This window comes from Danio rerio, chromosome 21 (genome assembly GCF_049306965.1).
Source record: "Danio rerio strain Tuebingen ecotype United States chromosome 21, GRCz12tu, whole genome shotgun sequence".
In the NCBI taxonomy this organism is placed as follows: Eukaryota; Metazoa; Chordata; class Actinopteri; order Cypriniformes; family Danionidae; genus Danio; species Danio rerio.
The window spans coordinates 18,750,460-18,765,464 of NC_133196.1; the positions used below are offsets into that span (position 1 = coordinate 18,750,460).

The window sequence follows — 15,005 nt, forward strand, 5'->3', positions numbered from 1 at the left end:
CTTCTTGTATCTGCAGTACTTATGACCACACAGTAAAATCTTCAGCTCATCTCCAGTTTCATTCTTGGTGTGTGAGGCATCTCTTTGATAACAACCGGTCTGGATTTCAAAGCACAAGTGAACGCTGTGTCTGCTCACATTGTCAGACCTAGAATCCATAAAATGTTCCACACCATCAACCCAGCTGTATGTGTGAACACCTGTATTCTCCATGGCTCTCACTCCTCCAGAGTTAGAGCTCCCAGGGGATGAGCTGTCATTTTCAGCTTCTGTCTGCTCGCCGGGCTTAAACTCCTGTTTGTCGGACACACTAGGACTCCTTAACAGCTCTGTTGACTGAGAATACCAGCTATAAATATGTAATTAATTACTCTCAATTAAGGGTGCTCTGCAGATTATCAAGGGTGGTTAGCTTCTCTTTTAAGTGTCACTTTCTTTGCAAAAAAAAAGATGTTTTTAGCTGCCACTGAATAATACAAGTGTTGATTTTCTTTTCTCTTTTATGAAAAATTCTGTCAATTGTTTTAAAAGGCTATATGAAATGACTTGACTTCATTCCCCCCTTTGCTCGGTGTCTTTTAACTTCCTGCGTTTTAAGATGAGTGACTTGCGGTTATTATTTTTGTTTAATCTGCTAATAGATGTTTATCCCCTCAGGCTAATGTCTGAAAGTAGCTATCGGTTTTACTTATTTATTATGCGCTTAATCTACATAAACGGCATGAAACTCCACCAGGACGCTCATGTGTGCTCTCTCTATTTTTTTCCAGCTGTGGGTTTGAAGAAAAGCAGGTCCATATTTTCAGAAAGAGGTTTTGCCGGCGCCTGTCATGAACTCAGCATCGTGTGATTGGCAGCTAACAGGATGTGATGCGTTCCTGCAGGATGATTGGCAGATCACTTCAGAGCTACTGAGTGGAGACGATGTTTAATTAGAAGGCTGTTAGTATGCTGTTCAATCGCAGTGTGGAAGATCTTTCTCATCACCCCCTGCACAATTTCGTGAGGCTACAGGTTTGTTTGGCTTTTTAGTCTTTATCTCCCCCTTCATAGTTCATAGTTCACTTAATAGTAAAACTTTTTTTTCTCTCAACATGTCTTTTTCTTTTTCATGTCTTTTCTGAAGTTTTATACTTTTTTCTTTTTTTCTGCACAATACAGAAGAATAGCACTTACATTTTTCAAAGTCCCCTTTGAACATTATTTTGACTATAAGTACCTTTGCAACTACTTAGTGTTAGTTGACCTAATGTCTTCCATAGCTTTTCTATTACTATGGACAATGCTTGTTTTTGTGTTAAAGTGGTCCCGTTTATGCTAATAAGCTGTATGGCTTGTTAAGATAAAGCTATTAGATAAAGTTTTTTATAGGTATTTTTTATTCACAAACTCTGTTGAAACATTCTTTCAAAAATTTTCTGCAAAAGAAAGGTTTGAAACAACAAAAAGTTCAATGCAAAGTGAGACATTGGCTTTTACAGAGTTAGCTTAGCAAAGCCTACAGCGATCAAAGTTTGGGGACTACAAAACAGTACATCCAGGTAAGTGAAATCACAAATGCTTCAGGTGATGCGCATTTACCATGCACATGCACCCCGTGCAGCGAAGGGGCGTGGCTAGAGGTGCTGTAATGTTATAGCAGAGAAAGCTAAAATGTCATCCATGTAGCTATTTCCACAGAGCTTCTACTGTTTCTGTATTTGGGCTTCCAAGGAACATGACACAAAGGGAGAAGTGCCTACAGTTTAATTTTAATTATGTTCCAGAGAATTATAAAAAAAAGATATAGCTCTAGCATTTGACAAAGGACAACTTCCAGAATCTCTCTCAGTTCAGTGCTGGATTCGGCTAAAAACTTCTCAAAGAAGGAGCAGCTCCAACCGTAATAGAAGAAGCTGTGGATTGTGAGCCACAACCTAAGTGTTTTTATTTGTTAAAATTGATCTAGTACATGCATAGTGTCTAGCGTTAATAGAATGTTGTAGCAAGGATGTAAACAATGGGAAATGCTGGTTGGCACCACTACAAGTAAGCTACAAATTCATATTTATCCATCAAACCGCTGTAAACAGTCAGTCTTCACCAGCCCTGTAGTGTCTCTCTATGCAGCCACTTTCCGTGCGTTCTGTATCTCAAATAACAAACTCGCAAAAGATAAGTGAATGTTTCACATTATTACACATGCTTATTCTGAATATATTTGAAATACACTTGTCAGATTTTATCTTAGAGAGCAGGCGTGAGGCTCGGCTGTGTCCTTTGTCATTTTCTGTCACAGCACTCTGACTGACAGTGTTTATAGAGCTGAGGCAAAGTGCCTACTTGTAGAGGTGTGACTCTTTTCCTGGTGACGTGGAGCCGATCCGTGATCACAGCACATAATGTTAGCTGACCAATCAGAGCCTCTTGAGGGCGGGCCTTTCGGGGGAACTAGAAAATATGACAGTTGTTTTCGTGTTAGAGGAGTAGCAGTATAGCGGAATTACTGTACTAATCTACGTCACCCATGAAGTCACACGGGTTCAACCGCACATACTGGTTGCAAAAGACAAATAGCAAACACAAAATCGAAAGTCCAAAAATGTAAAACTTAAATTTTGCCACTATTGCTTTTAATGCCAACCGCAGACATCTTTGGCCAAGAGCCATCAGAAAAGCTGAATGGAGTGAGGACCTAATAAAAATTCTTGACTCTGCAGTTGACTCTGCAGTTCATTGTATATCAGGTAGGTTCACGCTATGCTGAATCATGCGCATTACTCATTTTTGATTGCAGCAACGATTTCAGCAAAAACAGTTAAATATGGTTAATTAACTGCAAACACTGAATGCTTAGAATGAAATGGAAAAATCTAAGTTCACATATCCTGCCGTACAGGTGCAGTTCGCAGTCAGTATGCAGTTGTTTTGCTTGTTGATGATTACCCAGGCCTTGTACTGTTCCGTCTTCTTTCCTTGTCTTTGGCTAGGCATAACCTCTATAGCACTACAAAGTTTTGAATCTGGTAATCATGGAACATTATTTCTTGCACATGACCACACAGAACTAAATTGTAGGCATCCAAAGACCTGTAGGCCTATCAATGAGATAGTTGTATATTTCGGGCTGGATGCTTGGCCACTTCGTCTTATCCAATATCCACTGGGAGGGTGCTATCGTAAATGGGTCTGTCAGACAAATGCTGCTTACTTTAACATTAATTTTGCAGAATCACTGTGCTTATCACTGTGTGACAAGCTGTTATAATATGCTAAAAGCAATATGTAAATAATATATATAATATGTTATCAAAATAATTTATCTCTAATACAACAGCAAACTCTGTACCGCATTGGATGCCATTTCCTCGTTGTAAATGCTAGCACTCCTTGCTTTTTTCTGCATCCTGAATGTTTACAAACTGGTAATCCGTCTATACCAGTGGTTCTTAAACTTTTTTCATCAAGTACCACCTCAGAAAAAAATTGTCTCTCCAAGTACCACCAAAATGAGCAGTATTGAAATACAATAGTGTAGTTGGCCTAGTAAAGCAGCTACAAATCTGCACAGTTAAAAAAACGTGGCAGATTCCCTCAGAAATATAGGCTTTATGTCATATATGGCATATAATATACATCATTTTTGATACATTTTTAAATGTGTTAAGCATGTACATGACATACACAATTCCTTCGCGTACCACTAAGGAAGCCTGCGTACCACTAGTGGTTCACGTACCACAGTTTGAGAACCACTAGTCTATACAATCAAAGTAAGATATTTGTTAAAAAAAAAAAAGAAAGTCATTTTTTACAAATGAAGCATGAGCACACATTGCTTAGCATCTTATAAACACAACCAAGCTTTAAAAATACCCTCTGGGCCACCCCTTTAATCTTTTTTGGTGAAATATCCAATTAAATAAAACACAAAATAACTGTATTTTAACCATCTTTTGCATAAAATAGCTAATTGAAATACTTAGTTTAAAGCCTTGTGATAGAAGTTAACACATTGGCAGAAAACAACTATTTTTTAAGAGAAAAGGGTTAAGAGAATAAGTTTTTCTTAAAAATTAAATATGAGTTTTCTTGCATTACTTAATGTTAAATAGTATAAATTGGTGAAAAATATCAACAGAACTTGGTAATTGCAGCTGCTAAAAAATGAATGGGGTTGCTAAGATTGCCATTACTGTGGTGAAGTTATCCCTCATTACTGGCCTGTGATAAAAGTGCTACCGCATTTGTACGCCTCGTACCACTGGCACCCATAATGCTTTGATGAAGCGAAGGCCTGTTACCCCTCAGTGATACTCCTGACACCATTTATTTATTTATGTGTTTCTGGATAGGAAGCGCAGAGACATTTCAGCTGCCAAGCTCAACTTGAGCTTCAAGCGATAAGTTGGAGGGGCCCATCACAGCTGAAAATAGCTAAAACCACGCTTATGCTCAACGTTAGCATTCAAATCTTTTCTAAACATCCTGACTGAATAGTCAACAGCATAATGTGTTATCTGTTGCTTGGCTATTGAGGTTATAATAAGAATATTTTACCAGCTACAAAGCCTCCGTGGTATCCTCTCTCCTTTTCCCGATGTTGCCTGTTCAGAGCTTGGCTTTTCTACCACATCTATCTCTCTCTCCCTCTTTTCCCCTTCATGTCAGAACAAATGCTTATTTATACTGCCAGGGAAAACAGCTGTTTGGAGGCACCAGTCGACTGGGTGACAAAAACAGTCTGAATGTGTAATGAGAAGAACACGGCAGCTTGTCTCCACGCTCTGCGGGACGCCTCACTCTGCAAAACAAATAAAGGCAACAAAACGAATGGAAACGATGTTGGAAAGTGCTGTGGCAAAGTTTAATGTGCTCTCTAATTACATTTAGCCACAGTAGCACATCTAGTACATGGACGCTGAGCAAAAGGTTTGGGGGTGAATCAGCAGTTGTTCGGCCGCCACCACATTCGGTGCTGGAGGTCAGCGAAAGGTATTTGTTTCCAATCGAGGCCCAGTGCAGCAGAAGATATCCGACAACAGCATGGGGAATCAGTGTAGTCGAGCGTACGCTGTGCTTGATTGTTCTACGCAGGCTTTGGCGTATCTGCTGGTAATTGGGAGTGCATCCGGTCTGCTGAAATAATTAGTGAGAGTGCTGCCTGATTACACTGCACGAATAGCATTTGGGCCGCTCAGATTTCAGACGGTCTGTCACTTATTTGAACTATTTGTAGTGTCATTTTCTTTTATTTGCTTATTTGAAACTTTATAATGTTATATATTATAGGGATAGTTCACCCAAAAGAAAATTCTGCCATCATTTACTCACACTTTACTTGTTTCACACTGGTTTGGCTTTCTTTCTTCTGTGGAACGCAAAGTAGGAAATAGCGAAGAAAGGGAGAAATCTTCAACCATTGACATCAATAGTATTTGTTCAACAGAAGAAATGAAATCATAAAGGTTTGGTACCACTTGAGAGAGTGTAAATAGTGAGTACATTTTCATTTTTGGGCAAACTATGGTTTTATTTACTAACGAGCTGCATACTAAATGAATGGAAAACATATATGGATGCAGTAACAAATAAGCAGGCATTTAAGGTATCAGCACATTAGCAGCATTATGTTGGTTAGTGCTGTGAGTGAATCAATCGATGTGAACTTTTTCACAACTTTGAGAGCAACAACACATTCGAACAGAGAGATGAGAGTTGAACTAGTGCCAATGTTAAGTGATGTTACAAAACAGCTTGCTTTTCCCTTAAGAAATCAAATCATTTTATGTAAGATTTAGTAGCAGGTCCATGATGCATGGCTTTCTTTGCCGGAGGGACCTTTGAAACAGCATATCTTCTCCCAGCCGGACCAACCCTTACCAGGAGAAGCCCTCAGGGAGCACCCTGGGACGACACGATTTAAATAATGAAAAAAGCACATGGACATGATTAGCTTATGAGGACGAGGGTGACTAATTACTTAATTTTATTGTCAAAGGGGGCAGAAGGGGGCAACGGCGGAGAAAGATCTGAATCAGAGGGTCCCCAAAAGGGGGAAGCCACAATGCTGGAACGATCTCTCTCACTTCTCCCTCCCCCTCCTCTCCCTCTCACTCTCTCTTTCTCTCTCTCTCGCCCTCTCTCTCTCTTTCTCTCTGTCAACCTGTTGCAGTGTGCCTCACGGCATCCTCCCCGTCCTGCTGTTCAGGTTCATGTGACATCTGCTCCGAGACACAGTGCGTCCCCCCGTGAGACACGCCTCCCCTCCTCGCTCCTCATGCAGATGTTGCGTCCCCTGGTCTGGTGCAGGCCTGTGGAGCGCCAGGCCTGTTTGAAGTGTGATGAAACGGAATGGAGCGAGCCGCTCGGGGGCCTGGGGAGCTGGTTGAGGTGTGTGTGTGTTGGGGGGTTTGTTGAAGGGCCAGTGAAACTGGCTCATTACAATATCACTCAGAACCGGAGCCGAGGGTTGAGTTGTTCCCCCTCTGCTGGTACTCGTCCCAACGGGACAGGATGGAGAGTAGTCTGGATTCCGCTATGAGTGTTGCCGTCTCTGTCTGTCTCTCCTAATTTTGCACTCATTGTCTGTCTTGTCTTTTGCCCCATTTATTTAGCTGAGCTTTTTTTCTGTCTGACATTTTTTCTTGCACAGTCCCCGCATGTATTCAGCACCCTGCTATGCTGAGTAAGTGTTTGAATCTTTTTGTTTTAGTCAAATAGACTCTGATGTTGAAAGTAAAAATGTTAAAGCACATGACCAGAGATAAAATTGTAAGTATGAATTAGTTTAGAGAACAAATAAAATGTGAGCAGTGCTTGCCTCTTCAAAATGGGCCACCCAAAAATAAAAAAAATCTATCATCGTTTATTCACCCTCAAGTTGTTCTAAAACTGATTTGTGCTGAACCCAAAATCACATATTTTAAAGAATGTGTGTGTAACCAAACATCCTCTGGTCCCCATTGACGTGCATTTCCCATACCATGGGAGTCAGTGGGAAGTAAATGAAGGTAGCCCTGAAATAAATTATTCAAAGATGATTCCTTGGATTTAATTTTTTTTAAGTTAAGTGGTTGTAAATAGTTTATTTGGGCTGAATTTAAACAAAAAATCAAGTTGAATATTAATAAATTTGTTTAAATTTAACACATGCAGACCTATTTTTTTTCAGGGAGAATTAATTTTTACTTTCTAAATGCTACTTTAATGCTAGATGTTGATTATTTAATTGTCAAGGTGTTTAAGTCATATTATCATGTTGATAGGCAGTTGACTTTCTGGGTGGTTGATACTGGTATGCTGTCTTAAAACAAATACGTATACACATTTTCATTGCATAAAAGGTTCCTACTTACAGTTGAAGTCAGAATTATTAGCCCCACTCGAATTTTTTTTTATTTTTTTATTTTTTTTACATTTTTCCCCAAATGATGTTTAACAGAGCAAGGAACTTTTCACAGTATGTCTGATAATATTTTTTTCTTCGGGAGAAAGTCTTATTTGTTTTATTTCGGCTAGAATAAAAGCAGTTTTAAATTTTTTAACACCATTTTAAGGTCAATATCATTAGCCCCTTTAAGCTATATATTTTTTTCAACAGTTTACAGAACAAACCATCGTTGTACAATAACATGCCTAATTACCCTAACCTGCCTAGTTAAGCCTTTAAATGTCACTTTAAGCTGTATAGAAAAATATGTTTTGAAAAATATCTAGTCAAATATTATTCACTGTCATCATGACAAAGATAAAAGAAATCAGTTATTAGAAATGAGTTAATAAAACCAATATGTTTAGAAATGTGTTGAAAAAAAACTCTCCTTTAAACAGACATTGGGGGAAAAAATAAACAGGGAAGCGAATACTTTAACTGATTTGACTTTTTCACAAATTCTGTTTTAGGTTAAAAGTTAAATTAAAAGAACAATTGAACACTTAATTACTTTTTTAAGTTGATGTAACAATAACCCTTATATTTGTAAAGTGACTCTCGGAATAGCTCTGGAGAGGGAAATGATGTGCTTGTAGTAAACCAATCTCCACCAGTTATTCACACAGACATGCAGAAATCTTCGCAGTTAAATACTCTTCCATGTCACAATTAGTGTAAGTGTAAAAACGCTACTTTTGATTATTCATCCATAATTGCTACAATAACCTTATTACCAGCAAAGTTCTTATTCAGTTTTCTATCCTTCATTTTTCAGAACATTACAAAATTATTCATTTTAAAAAGCACTGTTAAAGTACAAATTAGGCATTGTTGTATAATAAAATTTTCTCAACTATGACAATATTTATGAGTTTTCCACTTATGGTAAGCGACAGAAATAAAGTGATTGTATTATTAATAATGTTGAAGTTATGTCATGCATTAGTGTCCGACTTGATGGCATTGAAACGTGAAGTGAGAAGCCGTCTCAGTGGGTAGGTAGGGTGAAGTGCTGGAGGAGAGGTAAACCGTTAAAGATCAAAGTGAAAAACAAAAGCAAATTTCAAACGAGTCTCTGGAGCTCGGCAACAAACTTTTCAGTCCTCTGATAATACTTAGATCTATAAATGTTTCCTTTTTTATTTATTTATTTATTTACTTATTTATTTTTAAAATTATTCATTGCAATAATAATTTGGGCCTAACAAGCACTTGTGGGAGACGGCGTTCCTTCGCATCTTTCTTTCAGCGCTCTATAGTGCAGGGAGCTGTGGGATTTAGGGAACTATTAGAGAGAGATTTTTTTTTATTTATTTGTAGCTAATGAATGCTATGCAAGCTATTTTTTACTCTTTTTGTATACTTCGTTTCGCTAACTAGAGATGGATTGTAGAGTTGGAGAATTACAGGCTATTTCTTTTGATTTAAGGGTGAATTGATTTGTTTATTGCTTTGGACTGCTAACTTCATTTTTAAATGGTTTGTTTTGTGTGTGTGCTTATATATATCTATATCTGTCTACTTTCTGACTGTTTTGTTTTCACTTTTTCCTTTGCCACTTGTTGAATTGTGATGGTTTATGAGTTTATCAGTGACCATAGTGACCTGATATGATCTGAATAGTTGAGTATTGTTCCATTCATCTCTGTTTTCTAAGTTGTTTGCCGTAGACATGAGTCCACACTACAACAATACGGTCAGACTGTTGTTTCAGCGTTAACTCTCAAAACGGTAAAAAGACTTGTGTATGAAGACAACTGTGTGAGCGTGGGCTGATAATGACCTCCCTGCTGAATGCGGAGCAGTGTTCCCCAGATGTCCCGCTGAGCACTGCTCTGAGACTTTGATGTTTGCTGCGATGCATCTCTCTTTGTAAATATGTGCGTTATTGAGAGACAGAGCGCTGTTGTTGACGATTTTATGAAGAGTCGTATACAGGCCTCATCCATGTTGAATGTTTGAATGTGAACAGATGGTATGGTTTTCCCATTTTTAGACATGCCAGAGGCTTCTATCTCTAGTTTGGTCAAGTATAGGAAGTCTGAGCTCATCTACTATGATTGCCCTTGGCTGGTAAGAGAAGTAAAAACAAAGATGTCATTTTGAATCTACGCTGACAGCCCGGCTGTCATCAAACGTGTATGTAAACCATCAGTGGCAGAGTTTCCCCCCCAAAAAACAGAATATGGCATGATTCTCTCTGGCCAAACAACAACAACAAAAAATGACATTCAGTTAAATGACTATAAAACGACATTAAAGTGAAATGTGTACAAGGTTACACTTTATTTTAAGGTACATTTTTTTGCCATTCCTGCTAAGAATTTTAGCTCAATAAAGTACTAACTTGCTGCTTATTAATAGTCATTATGGTAGTAGTGGGTTAAGGTATTGAGTAGAATTAGGGATTTGGAATAAGATCATAGACTTTCACTTCAATTTAATTCATGTTTATTTATAAAGGGCTTTTATAATGTAGACAGCGTAACATAGAAGTTTTAGTAAACTGAAACTGTATAAGTACAGTTTTGAGAGTTCGATATTACATCAAGTACTAACAAAGAGCTAATATCTAATGAGCTAGTAATAAGCCAGTAGTTAATAGTGGGAATTAAGTATGTTTCTTAAGTAGTCTAATTTTAGTCTAATATTAACAGCTAAAATTTCAGCCATAGTCTTGCTCCAGAAACAAAGCTAAAAATTCAAATCTCTATTAAGCCGATGGAATTCTTTCTGTGACAACAAAAACACAGTAAAAGAACTACACTACTCACAATTTTGAAATACTGTGAGACTTAAACAGAGAAATCACTCTAACATTTATTATATCTAGATGAAAATGAATTGGCAAAATCCTTTGCTGTGCTTTATGTAATTTTTCAAAAGTGAAAAAATAAATTTTCACAGTGATTTTGCTGATGTGAATATGGCAACCCAGGCTCATTCTGAAAACATACATACATTTCAGGAGAGTGCCAAATACGTCTCAGGAGCTATGTTTTTTTTTTTTTTTTTTGCAGTTTTTGTTTTCGCAAATCCACCAGAGGCCACTGTGTATGCTATTTGAGATCTCAAATTTTTAAATCCACCAGAGGGTACTGTCGACTGACTGTATAACTGACTGACAGATCGACTGACCCACCCACCCAACCAATAGTGTTTTCAAAAGCACAGATTGACCAGTGCCCACCCACTTCCTTAAACCCAAAATGTTTTCAAACGTATTCCAAAAAAACAAACAAACACTTGCCTTATTTTTACCACATTTTTGGATGTTACCACATTCTCACCCTTTTATTCACTTGCTTATTTTATTTTTTGGCTTCTGTTTTTGTCTTACCTGCTTTCTGGAACTGTTCCTTACCAGACTTGAACACCGTCATCATGGTCATCCCCTCTCTGTGTCTCAAGTCTGCCGACGTACATGGTGAGCTAACTGGACAAACTGGTAACAGCGGGAATACCGTCCATACGGAGGTCAGCTGGTAAGCGCAAAAAGGAACTGCATAATACCGCCCCGAAGTGTTTGTTTTAAAGACGAAAAGCTGCCTTATGTACTTTCAGCTACATATTTCGCAATCTCCAGAAATCTATATAGGGCTACGTTTTCAGAATGAGTCTTTGTTGCTACATGGGATCTAATAAATGGTCTTTGCACTTTCAGCTTCCTTCATAATTTGTTGTTTGAGCATGAAAAAGACCTGCAAGACAATCCAAAATAAGTAAGTACTGATTTTCTAAAAACTTTGAATTTAAGTATCTAAGGCACAAGATGTAAAGGCCCCATCCTCTTCTGGATGGGGGGTTCAGAATAAATAGCTCATTTGCATTTAAAGACATGCCTTAAAAAGTTTGTTATTGCTTCCATCTAAAAGTGGATGTTATAGATCTTGAATTACCTGTTAGGTATACAGTATTAAGATGAAAATTTACAGTGAAGTTCTGTCAATACCTGAGCTGAATTTTATAACGTCATGTTTAAAATTTGCAATTATCATAACAGATTCTAACAGCTGTGAATATAACCTCCTGCTACCATATATTGTTCCTATTAGAGATCTACCAATGTTACCATAACTTAATGAATGCATTTACTTTGGTATTAGGTTTGCCTCAAAACCAAGCTATTGACCTTATTCTAAAATGCGGAAGTGCGCCTGTTTTTGCGATTGTCTTAGAACTTCCGATTCAGTAGCCTATGGGAGAAATGACTAGGAATATTAAACGGCAGAAAATGGTCAAACTACTTGCTCTACAAACAAATGTTTGCATGACTATACAGACCAAGTCGAATAATATAATAAGAAAATATCAAATTGCAACATCAAGCAGCGTAACGAGCAGTTTTCAACGTCAAAAAATGAATGGAAGTGAATGTGACCGGAAGTCGCGAGACAAAAATATTCAAATGGCAGCGCCAGCTCGTCTGCGGAGAATAAGGTGAATACCTAATGTCATTCACAATCACTGCCATTTTAAGTTTGGTAGACATTCAAAATTGTATTTCTTGTTAGCATAAACAAATAAAGATAACTGCCCCAATCTAATGATTTTCATCTCTGCCTCCATTGTATTCAAGATTCTCAAGATTGTTCTCCTCACAAATGCTTGTTTACCACATCCAGGATGCTTCTTCTTGTAAAGTTGCAGTGTTGTGAGGGTTAAGGCTTTTGGGAGCCCCTCCCCTCAACCCCAAGTGTTTGACAGCCCACCTGAGTGCTGTGTATGGCCTGCCCAAGGCAAGACCACAGGCGACGTATCTCTCCTGTGGGCCTCCTTCAGGATCCTCCATTCCTCACATAGCCCATTATAGCACCCCTGCACCCCTCGCTCCTTCCTACCGTCTGCTTGTAGTAGGCCTGGAGAAGATTTATTTGGGGGTGTCCTCAGGCATCCAGGTTTTCAGATGCCACCCCGTGCCACCGCCACACCGGTAAATGACTATTTTTGGAGTGCAAATCTCAACTATGTGACTTTCCGCTCGCTGCACTAATGCGCCTTGACTGCTGGGCTTTCTGAGGGAGGAAGGCAGGGTAGGGAGGGTGTATCTTTGGTTAACTGCAAGACACGTATACCAGACTGCCGCTTTACCACCGTCCACCCCACTGCATTTCTCGCTGTGTTTTTTTTTTCTCCCTCTGTCTTTGTGTCTGAGTCTTGGCTATCAACATTAATGAGACATTCTTCAGCTGGCCGGATTCACAAAGGAAAGGTGAGGAGGAAACGATATGGTATTCTGGAAGCTCTCTGACTTTCTGCCTATTTGAGTCTTTTTGATATAAATGAAACCCGGAGAGCGGGACGGACGCTGCATATGAAGCAGGCCCCTGCATCATTTGCCCAGTAGAAATATCAGGAGAGAGCAAAACTGTGTATAAATCGTGTTGTGCATGCACTTTTGCTAATGCAAGCTTCCGGAGTTGGCGGAATTGCGGTAATAGTTCAATTCATAATTAATCGTATCTGATTTGCCTGATTGCCTTTTAGCAGTAAGGGATTAACTATATCTGTGAAGAGTTTTTTTTTTTTTTACTGTTAAGTATTCATGATCCTTGATAGAAATATAAATGGTGAAAAGCCATCTTCTTGAATATTGATTATAACTCATTTAAAATTCATTTTGATAAGGAAGCCATCAGTCTCTCAACCTCCTCAATACTTTCGCCATTTTAATTTCTTGTGATTTAGGCAAGTAATTAGCATTTAGCAGCAAGAAACAGTGCATTGAAAAGAAGCAGCATTGAATTACTTCAAAGGTTTTTATGATACAAACCAATATGCACTGTTTTTCCTGGATTATTCTAGGTTATGCACAACTTAAGATCCATCGGCAGGATCTGCAGGCATGCTGTCGATTACCCCTGAAATATCTGACTTGTCCTTCAAAACAAATGAAAACATGTTTACAGTAATACTTAATATGGATGCCTGGAGGGCAAGTGTGCAGCACTGCAAATAAATAAAATATGCAACTATAACACTGTTTTGAAAGTGTAACCAAAGCACTTTAGCACATTACACGTGTTAGCATTAGACTAGTGTGAAAGAATTGCTTACCGACCTTGTCTGTGCAATGGTGTATCAAATATTTACAATCGGAAAAAGAAAAAAGTAAACCCTGTTGCTTTCACTTGGCATCATGGATGTGACGTAACCATTGGTAAAGCACTGTTTACATGGAGCATCCAAATTCATCCAAATAGAAAAATAAAGATGTGGACAACTTTATGGCTTAAATAACAAATATTTCTCACTGAGTAAGTGCTTTACAAAATATGTTCTTTAGTTTTTTCCACAGATTTAAAAAGATTGTTTAAATTTGGGTTGGCTTGAATATGAGTAAATTATGAAAATGTTGTAATACTTTACAATAACAGTGCATGAATAATGATGTATTAATATGTAACTGAAACGTTACTTTAATATGGATTAATGATGAGTTAATGTATGCGCTAATCATCAACTAACTTTACAGCATGAGTCAGTCAATGCTTAAATAAAGGCTTAATTTTAGGCTTAATCTTAATTAAGGCTTAATCTTAATAAGTCTTATTCTTTCAGGTTGGTAAGGTTTACATTTCACTTTAGTATGCAGATTGACTTACATTTTATGTTTGTGGCTCTGTATATACTGTACAAGTTTGTTGTATTGTTTTTTTGTATTTTTTTTTTGTTTATTAATTTTAATATTTTTACGTAAAGCCTAACCAGGGACGAGGGTTGCAAATTAGCTTTATGCTATTTGCTCTATGTATGCAACATTGGTTGTCTTTGTATAACAATGTAAAGTGTATTGTCCCTGTTAAATAAACAAGCAAAAAAACAAAAATAAATAAATAAATAAAAATTGCTCGTTAGTACATGCTTGTTTGTTAATTAATGTATTAATTACCACATTGGTTTATGCTTAATGTAACCATCATGAACTAAAAGTTAAAAGTAAACCCTGTTGCTTTCACTTGGCATCATGGATGTGACGTAACCATTGGTAAAGCACTGTTTACATGGAGCATCCAAAGTCATCCAAATAGAAAAATAAAGATTTGGAGAACTTTATGGCTTAAATAACAAACATTTCTCACTGAAGAAGTGCTAAAATGTGTTTTGTTTTTTCCACAGATGTAAGAAGATTGTTTAAATTTGGGTTGGCATGAAGGTGAGTAAATAATGAAAATGTGGTACCACTTTACAATACCAGTACATGAATAATGATGTATTAATATGTAACTGAAACATTACTTTATTATGAATCAATGATGAGTTAATGCATGCGCTAATCATGAACTAACTTTAACTACAACATGAGTTCATGAGTAAATAAAGGCTTTCCTAATTACTTGTTAGTACATGCTTGCTTTTATTTAATGTATTAATTACCACATTACAGTAGTTTATGCTTAAACAAACCTAATTAAAAGAGAACAAAGTAATCTAACCAGACTGTCTAAACGGTCACTGACATGGCGAGGAAATTGGACTACGACTTTTGAAACTTTGAATGTAAGAAGCCTGGCAGGAAAAATTGATGAACTCGTGGAGGTCATCAGCAAAACAAAAGTCAAATTCTTAGCCCTAACAGAGAATAAAAAGA

General features: G+C 37.6%; 1 long non-coding RNA gene across 2 annotated transcripts in view; it reads left to right on the forward strand.

Annotated features, from left to right (window-relative positions):
* The window catches only part of LOC137490590 (uncharacterized), a 131,487-nt gene that overhangs the window by 10,543 nt on the left and 105,939 nt on the right, over nt 1-15,005 (forward strand). Inside the window, exons 3-5 of one of the 2 annotated variants that reach the window (XR_012396702.1) lie at nt 771-1,014; nt 11,079-11,136; nt 14,534-14,570. This is a non-coding gene — a long non-coding RNA (uncharacterized lncRNA). The remainder of the gene's footprint in view (nt 1-770; nt 1,015-11,078; nt 11,137-14,533; nt 14,571-15,005) is intronic. The other variant, XR_012396701.1, reaches the window with a different exon arrangement.